Source organism: Antechinus flavipes, chromosome 4, assembly GCF_016432865.1.
Source record: "Antechinus flavipes isolate AdamAnt ecotype Samford, QLD, Australia chromosome 4, AdamAnt_v2, whole genome shotgun sequence".
Taxonomy (NCBI): Eukaryota; Metazoa; Chordata; class Mammalia; order Dasyuromorphia; family Dasyuridae; genus Antechinus; species Antechinus flavipes.
The window spans coordinates 435,705,768-435,715,055 of NC_067401.1; the positions used below are offsets into that span (position 1 = coordinate 435,705,768).

General features: G+C 35.9%; 3 non-coding genes across 3 annotated transcripts; all 3 read right to left on the reverse strand.

Moving 5' to 3' along the window:
• Positions 1-38: 38 nt before the first annotated feature.
• On the reverse strand, positions 39-110 carry TRNAD-GUC (transfer RNA aspartic acid (anticodon GUC)). The gene has a single exon. It is a non-coding gene; the product is annotated as a tRNA-Asp (tRNA).
• A 446-nt stretch (positions 111-556) lies between these two features.
• On the reverse strand, positions 557-628 carry TRNAE-CUC (transfer RNA glutamic acid (anticodon CUC)). The gene has a single exon. It is a non-coding gene; the product is annotated as a tRNA-Glu (tRNA).
• A 493-nt stretch (positions 629-1,121) lies between these two features.
• TRNAG-UCC (transfer RNA glycine (anticodon UCC)) lies at positions 1,122-1,193 on the reverse strand. Its single transcript has one exon. It is a non-coding gene; the product is annotated as a tRNA-Gly (tRNA).
• Positions 1,194-9,288: the final 8,095 nt, after the last annotated feature.

Consider the following 9,288-nt stretch of genomic DNA (forward strand, 5'->3'; position numbering starts at 1 on the left):
TTTTCTTGGGAAATACTGAGACAAAAACATGCTATAGTCTCCCCGTCGGGGAATCGAACCCCGGTCTCCCGCGTGACAGGCGGGGATACTCACCACTATACTAACGAGGAGTACTTGTTTGACTTTTTCATTAGTTTCTCCAAATCAAAAATTAGAGTTTTGGGTATTGGTGTTGATATTTTATTGGACATTAATGTTTTATTGGTCTGCTTTGTTCTTAATTTGAAACACTTCCTTATTACTCTTTGTGAGAAGTCTTGTAAAAAATAAATATAATTAATATAGTGTGACTTCATCTGAAAATGCATTCACCACTTCACACATGTCGACACCTCGCCTCGCGATTGAAATAGACAAATATATCCCTCAAATAGGATACTAATCCCAAAGCACTACCAAAGAAGTAACGCAAGGAAATGGAATGCAGAATGTTCTTTTTGACCGTTAAGTATCTTAAAACAAAGAGAATCAGGAGAACCAGGGCAAGAAGATTGCCTCTTTTTTTTTTTTTTAAACAAATCTGAAGTGAATATTTAAAAAGCTTCAAAAAAACTCCTTCCCTGACCGGGAATCGAACCCGGGCCGCGGCGGTGAGAGCGCCGAATCCTAACCACTAGACCACCAGGGAGGACGCGGTATCTCGCTCTTCGTATTCCTCCATGATTGCTTTTAAAAAATACGTCATGTCTAGGTGTATTCAAATTCTTATTGGTGGTTCATTTCTTCCTGTTCTCCATTGCCTAGAGTCTTCACTGCGCCTGCGCACGAGCTATTACGCTCCCTTCAGCTCAGCTGGCCAAATGGATCTGTCCGCTAGCTGCAAATTCACTCTAAAACCTCTCAATACTGGGAATAAGCTACAAATGAACTTCGGACTCCCTCAGAGGGAGGAAAAGCGGGTTCCGATGTAGCTACAAGAGGGTGCAAGCAAGGACTCTATAGATTGTTGATGTAGACCTAGAGAAGAGGTCGAGTAACGGGCATCCGTCCAGACTGATTCGTCACTCGAATGAAAGCAAAAAGAGGTTCCAGAGGTCTCCGGATAAGCTGTGGGGACACAGCTTAAAAGATAGATAAATAAAACTAAGCATCCCAATTTAATTTACCCTCAAAGGAAAAAGTGCGTTGGCCGGGAATCGAACCCGGGTCAACTGCTTGGAAGGCAGCTATGCTAACCACTATACCACCAACGCAGCCGCTAGATTCCTTCTTCAAAATCCTAAATAAAGCTGTCTCCCAAAGACGTCATAGTGCGTTTTTATTTCTGCTCAAAAAATATATGCATATTTTCAGATTTCCTAAATTCCGGGAAAAAAAGGCTGCTCTGAGATCCCGGGAGACCTCCAACCTTTTTCTCTATCAAACCTAAATGAACTTGTTAGAATCTGCAAAATTTTCAGTGATTCGAATTAGTTCCTTTTAATTTAAGCTTTAAGAGATATTTGTGGTTTTTAAATTAAATCAATTTATTTACTTATTATTTTCCCCCAGTTATATTCAAAACTTTTTTTTTACATTTGTTTTTAATATTTTTGAGTTCGAGATTCTCTTTTTCCCACACACAATTAAGAAACCACGTGTGAAGTTATACAAAACATTTCCACAAAGTCAAGTTGTAAAAGAAAACAACGTTTTCCTACCCTAATGAAAATAAAAATCTCAAGAAAAATTAAGAGAGACAGATAGACAGACAGAGACAGAGAGAGACAATGCTTCTATCTGTATTCGGAAACAATCAATTCCTTCTTTGGATATGGTTAGGATTTTTCATCCTAAATCCTTCACAACAGTCGTGGATGATTATAATATAGACAGTAACAAAGTCATTTACAGCCGGTCATTCCAGAACATTACTATTATTTTGCATACATATACTTTGTTCATGGAGGACTTCACAGGTGTTTTTCTTTTTCTTTTTTCCTGAGAACATGGAGCAGGAGCTCATCATTTTTAAGAGAACAATAATATTCCATCAGAAAAACTTGCTTCGAAATTTTTTTTTTTTACGATTACTATCGTAATTGTATTGCCCCAGCACCCCCATTGATCCTCTCTCTCCTTTCATGCTGTCCTTCCTCAAAAGTGTTTTGCTACTGAACATTCCCTCTCCCAAGATGCCCTCTCTTTTATCACCCTCTCCCACTGCGTTTCTTTAAAAAAACAAACAAACAAAACAAAACAAAACAAAACAAAACAAAACAAAACAAAAAAAAGGTGGAATGGAGTACTTTATCTTTACAGATAATGACAGAAAAGATGAGTGCTCAAGGTGAAAATGATGAAGATCTTGGTTTCATATCGGGAGATTTCATTTTATGCCTTCACTTAGAAGTTGAATGAATAAAATCAAATTGCAAACTATATTCTCCTAATTAGTCTCCTAATTAGTGTGCCACCAAAACGAGGAGCTGCAAAATTAATAAAAATAACACCACATATCAAAGCAAAATTGAGTAGAAATATAAAAATACCAATGCACATCAAAGTGCTTTAAAGCATCAATAATTAATAAGCATTTATGAAGGGCCTGCCATGTGCCAGCCACACTGGGGACACAAAGGCAAAAAACAGTCCCTACTCTTAAGAAGTTCAGTCCAATGGGAAAGAAAACATCAACATAAACCACATTTTTGCTTGAGATGGAAAGCAAACTTTATCTTCTCACAGAAAATCCATAGTCTATCTTGGGCAATTTGCCATATGAAAGTGGGTTATTATTATTATTTCATCGATCCTTTCTTAAATAACTAAACTAATTCTAAAATAGCTTTCCTAAATAACACATCTATCTATCTATCTATCTAGCTCTGTCTATCTATCTATCTGTCTGTCTGTCCACATCTGGACACCAAGATGGTGCCGTTGGGTCAAGCAGGCCTCTTGGCCACTAAGTTGGTTCTCCTCTCCTGTCTGACTGTAAGGAATCTTAAGGAGTCTTGGCCACATCCTTTGTGTAACTTTTTGTTGAGAACATGAGAATGTGCTTGCAGTTATTTGACACAATGCCAGGAAACACAAGAAGGGACATCCACCCTCCCTGTGAATTGATTAAAGAACTTCATTTACTGCTGACATGTTTTTGCTCTGGAAACCTGGCCAGTTCCCTGAGTAAAGGCAGTCAACCTGAAGGAATAAATGAACTATTCTCCTTGGTGGGTTGCTGGAGTCAGAAATGCCTGGTATCTGGAAAGCTGTTTGTATCAAACAAGAATACTTGGCACAGTGCCTTCCCTGTTCTCAGCCATAAAACCCCATAGTGGAAAAGACAGATCTGGAATCTCACAAGTGGAGAGGCCTGGGACCTCAGTGCAAGACCCTGATTACAGATTACTCAGGATTCCCCAGCTGAGAGGTTCAGGACTTAATGCTTCCCTTAATTGGTGATGTTGTCTGTTCCTTATAATTTTTGTCATTATTGTTATGATGATAACCCTATTTGTTAGTCATGTATTATGTCTACGTTATGTTTCCTTTTCCCTTATATCTTGTTTGAATCAATATCTGAACAGTAATAAACTTGTACTTACTTCCTTTAAGTATATGCCTGTTGAATGCAAATTCCAGACTATATTAACTTCAAACTGACCTAACCTGGAAGCATATTGAGTTGTCCAGCTGTGCCCTACCAAAATAAATAAATAAACCTAGCCAATCAGAGAGCTCTGCCAGCCACAGTTTTCTGAAGCAGAGCATCTGAGACAGTATCCTGAAAGCTAAGCAACATCATCAGTTTTGCCACACACAGGAGTGAATTTGGTTGGTAAAAATATTGTTAGGTACCACTTTAAAGTCTATTCTCCCAAGCTTTCTTCACCCTCCTCAAGATTACCTCTAGAGCTTTGAGGGGAGTGATTCTTCAGTTGGAGGACCTGACTTAATTGTCACAATGAGAGCTGGAAGAGTGAGCCCAGAGGTTGTACGCCCTACATATTGTATATTTTCAAAAAATCAAAAGGTCGATAGCCCCAGATTTTTGCAGACTATCTGAAGAGCCTTGTAGTAGTTCGATTTGGTGATTCTAGTAGTGGTTTAGAAATATTTGGGAGTCAGCAAAAGAACTATGGGAAATGAGTGTGGACCACAACATGGCATTTCCACTCTGTTATTGTTTGCTTGCATTTTAATTTTCCTTCCCAGGTTATTTTTACCTTCTTTCTAAATCCATTTTTCTTGTGCAGCAAGATAACTGTATAAATATGTATACATATATTGTATTTAAAATATATTTTAACATGTTAAATATGTTAATATTTATTGCCTGCCATCTAGGGGAGGGAGTGGAGGGAAAGAGGGGTAAAGTGGAACAGAAGGTTCGCAAGGGTCAATGATGAAAAATTACCCATCCATTTGTTTTGTAAATAAAAAACTATAATAAAAAAAGAGAAATATTTGGGAGTGACGATTAGGGTAGAGTATAATTAAGCTATAGACTAAACTTGAGCTTCACATTGCAAACAAAATAACATGTAAGATTTTCAGAGAGATTTTCTCCTTCTAAGGAGAAAAGTTTAGAATGAATTTAATACAAAATAATAAAATCGTTTCTGGCAGGCAGGAATCTAAAACACAGAATTTCATTTTTTTTTCTTTCACAAAAAGTTTGAATTAAATTCGGCATAATTGTAATCATGTGAGGTTATGATAATTTACAAAGTAAGCTCTTGGCTAAAAATGCATGACCTAAGTTCATATTTATATTTTAAACAATAAGTAGGTACTTCTGAATACAAGCAGCATTTCTTTTATTTTGCTTGAGAGATTTCCACTGAGAAAATGGCCATGTCTTGCTAATTTTTATATTGTATTATCACATGTGACCTAAGTTCCATTGAGCCTATGTGTGTAACTAACTTCTCAATTTGCACACCAGATGGCGACCAGCTCATTTTATTCTCAGTTTAAAATCCATTGACAATGGACTCTCCCCAGTTGGGTAGTTTTACTTACCTCTTTCAGGATTAAAAGTTTTTTGAGAAAATCATAATTGTTCCCTTCCTCTTTAATAACTTTTAATAAATTATAATAACATTATAAGTAATGCATGTTAAATATAAATGTTTAAATTACAAATGTCCTCACATCCTAATTGATCCATGATCTCATCTACGTGTCATCCTTCACCATCTCTTCCTTTAGATCATTATTTGTACCCTTTCATAACTGTCCCCTAGGTCTGTCAACATTTTGTTGACAGACAAGACACATTGTGTCTTGACACAATGACAGGAAAAACACTCTACGCTTGTAATTGACTTGTGATTTATTTTTCCCTCAGTTATTTCTATGCTGTATGTTTCTTAAGTCCCGCCTTGTGTGAAAGTAATCATTGATAATATACCAAAAGTACATTTTGCACTGTGTAACTTAAAGGGGTGTATTTTATCCTTTTGGGTTTTTTTGTAACATCCAAATATAATTTTTAAATTGTGATAGATTTCATTATCAAAAAAAAAAAAAAGAAAGAAAAGAAAAAGGAAAAAAGTTGGGAGATAATATACCATAAGTACAACTCACCATGTATTTCATGGATATGATCTATGCTAAATGCCTCTAGTTCAGATAATGAAAATCAGATCAGGCCAAAGCTATTTTAAAAAAAATATACATACCATCAATCGGAGAATGACTGAACAAGTTATGGTATACGAATGTTACGGAACATTATTGTTCTATAAAGAAATTTTCAGTAGAATAATTTCAGAGAGGCCTGGGGAAACTTACATGGATTGATGCTAAGTGAAATGAGCAGAACCAGGAGATCATTATACATGGCAACAGCAAGATTATATGATGACCAATTCTGATGAGCATGGCTCTTGTCAACAATGAGGTGATTCAGACCAGTTCCAGTGGTCTTGTGACGAAGAAAGCCACCTGCACCCAGAGAGAGAACAGTGGGAACTGAATGTGTTCACAATTCACACAACGTAGTATTTTTATTCTTTTTTGTTCTTTGCTTGCATTTTGTTTTCTTTCTCATTTTTTCCCCTTTTGGATCTGATTTTTCTTGTGTGGCATGATATTTGTGGAAATATGTATAGAGGAACTGCATATGTTTAATATACATATATATATAGGATCACTTGCCTACTGGGGGAGAAGAGGGGAAGGGAGGGGAAAAAATTAGAATACAAGATTTTGTAAGCATGAATGTTAGAAATTATCCATGTATTTATTTTGAAAACAAAAAAGCTATAATTAGAAAACATAAAAAATCAAAAAACAATACAGGCAGAATGAGGGGCTGGCAGATATTCAGACCCCATTCCTTTGCTAAGATGGGATCTCCTGATCGAATGCTAAGGTGCTACTTCCAAATGAATTATTACCTGTATTTTGGAAGTGCTATGGACAAATCTAAGCATGGACATTTTGTAACTGATTCTTGTTGAGAGTAACCTTTTTCCATTTGCTACATAGCTGAGAAAACATCTGAATCAACTCCAGTCATTGTGGCTCCATGAAAGTCAGGGGAGAGTAAAAGAATTCCTTCACTCATCAGCATCCAATGAGACCATGAAGTAAAGGGGAAAGTCTCAGGGTCTCATCTGCTGCTTTGAGACCACAAGTCCCCTGACAAAAGTTTGATTCCTTGGGCTTTTTATTCATCCTTCTATTATTTTAGCCATAGAAAGTGGAATCCCTCAATTTGTGAACATCATGAGGTGAGAAAGCAGGACTTCAGAGAGTCAGAATAGAGGCTGGATTTTAAAGCTTGGGTAGCACTGATGCCCTAAGGATAGAGTGCCAATCTTTGGGAATGACCACTGAGAAGGCAGCAATGCTGCTTTTAGACATGAATTTGGTGGGCCCGGGGCTATGTAGGAAGTGCATTCTTGTAATATCTAACATTACAGTTTGCAAAGTGCTTTACAATTATTATCTCATTTGATCCTTGAAAAAGCCCTGGAAGTTAGCTGTTATCCTGATTATAGAGACAGGAAAACTGAAGTAGACAGAAGTTAAGTGACTAACCCCGTGTCACACAGCTAGTGTCTGAGGACAAATTTGAACTAAGATCTTCCTCCTTTAAGTTTAAGTACTAGTTTCTATCCATTGTACCATACCTTCTAACCGTCTCTAGACAATAACAGACTTACTGAAGGGATTCAGGCCAATTCCAATACACTTGTAATGGAGAGAACCATATGCATCCATATGTGAATCACAACTTAGTATTTTCATCTTTTTTTTTTTTTTGTCTGTTGTTGTTTGCTTGCTTTTTTTCTTTCTCATTGTTTCTCCTTTCTGATTTGATTCTTTTTTTGTGCATCATGATAAATGTAGAAATATGTTTAAAAGAATTGCACATGTTTAACCTCTATTGGATTACTTGTTGTCTAAAGGAAGGAGATGGAGGGGAGAGAGGGAGGGAGATAAATTTGGAACACAAGATTTTGCAAGGGTAAATGCTGAAAACTATCTTTGCATGTATTTTGAAAATAAAATGCTATTGTTAAAACATTTTTTTAAAGAAAAAAGAGAAATGACAAGCTGGATGATTTCAGAAAAACCTAGAAAAACTTCCATGAACTAATGTAGAGTGAAGTGAATAGAACCAGAAGAATGCTGTACATAGTAACAGCAATATTTTATAAGAAGAATGTGAATGACTTAGCTATTCTCAGCAATACAATCATCTAAGACAATCTCAAAAGACTAAGAGTGAAGCATATTATTAGAGAAAGAACTGATATTGTTTGAATACAGTCTGAAGCATACTAGTTTTCATTTTCTTTCTTTTATTTGAGTCTTCTTGAACAAAATTACTAATATGAAAATATTATACATAATTGCACATGTATAACCTATCTTATTGCTTACTATCTCAGGGAGAAGGGAGGGGATTTCCTTAGCAACTGGATTCAAGACCTTCCTTATGGTCAAGGATTCCTCAGTTCACAGTCAAGAAAGGTTTATGGAGCGTGAGAGGTCATAAATTATGCATTCATTACCATCAGGATTGGTCATCTTTAGAAAGGGGGGGAGGGAACTTCTATGATTGACTAAAGGAAATGTCCATCAACAACTATGAAGAGGAGGAAGGGAGAGAAAGGGAGGGAAAAAATTTGGAACTTTAAATAAAAATGTGTTTTTCCAGTATTTACACATAGAGTGAATTCATGACAATCTACTCAAAACCTCAAGAAAATTGTTATCTACTGTAAGTCTTAAATATAGTTTTCATTGTTGCCAAACTATAACTGTAATAATTTGTTTTTAGAAAGAGACACAATTTTACAATTCTAATGTCTTCTGATAGACTTATTACTATATACAGATATGTAATTTTCCACACATTGACTGGAAGAGGTTTCGGTTCCTTAAAGTTTAGTTCATCAAAATGTCTTCAAATGCTATTGAAGAATGGGAGGAGTTAAGTTAATAAGATCTTATGACATCATCCTTAACGGTAACTGATAATATTATTAATAACCTATTGAATATTTAACAGTTTTTAAAAATTTCACTCTTTAAGCAATCCAATTCCTAGGATGCAAAACTTAAATTAGTAAAATAACAACAGTTTAACCAATTTGAAAATAATTATTTATTCCAACATGAGTGACTTTTAATCTCATTAAAAGATATATTTTGGAAGTGCATTATTGCTAGACAGTTTATCAAAGACATCTATAATCTGCAAGGCAAATTGCAAGTATTCCAGCTTTACAATTCTGGAAGTAGATATTACTAATTCCTCATGGAAATAGGGAAACAAAGTGGACAAAGGACTTGTCACATAACTATTTACCAGTCTAAAGAACAATCTGGAAAGGGCGCCACAGTTTGACAACAGAGTTGGAGGGTTTATATAGGCCTTTTGTCCACACAGAAGGTTCCTAGGGATTTTGTCTCATTCTGACATAGAGTGACCTTACTTTCTCAAACTACAATCCCTTCCTTAGATGTTAGCAGGGCTGCTAAAGACTTGTGACTACTCCTCCTTTCCCATTCCCTTCTCCATTCGGCAGAAAACCTCTTTAATTTAATTTAATAAATCCAATTAATTAATATTAACATAATGCTAGATATGTTATAGTTATGTATTTATGCAACACACCTGAGAGATGGGTGTTAGGAGACAGAAGACCCTAAATCAAGAAATGAATTTTGCTTGTCAGCCTTTAAGTTGCTCTTAGCTGGTTTAAGAGAGGCAAAGAATGATTTCACATTTTCCTTATGATTCATTGTTCTTTGTAGTTTTAACACTTAGGGATGAAAGGCTACCCCTGATAACATCACATTCTCATCCCCAATGTAGAAATCTAGAAACAAGACAGAAAA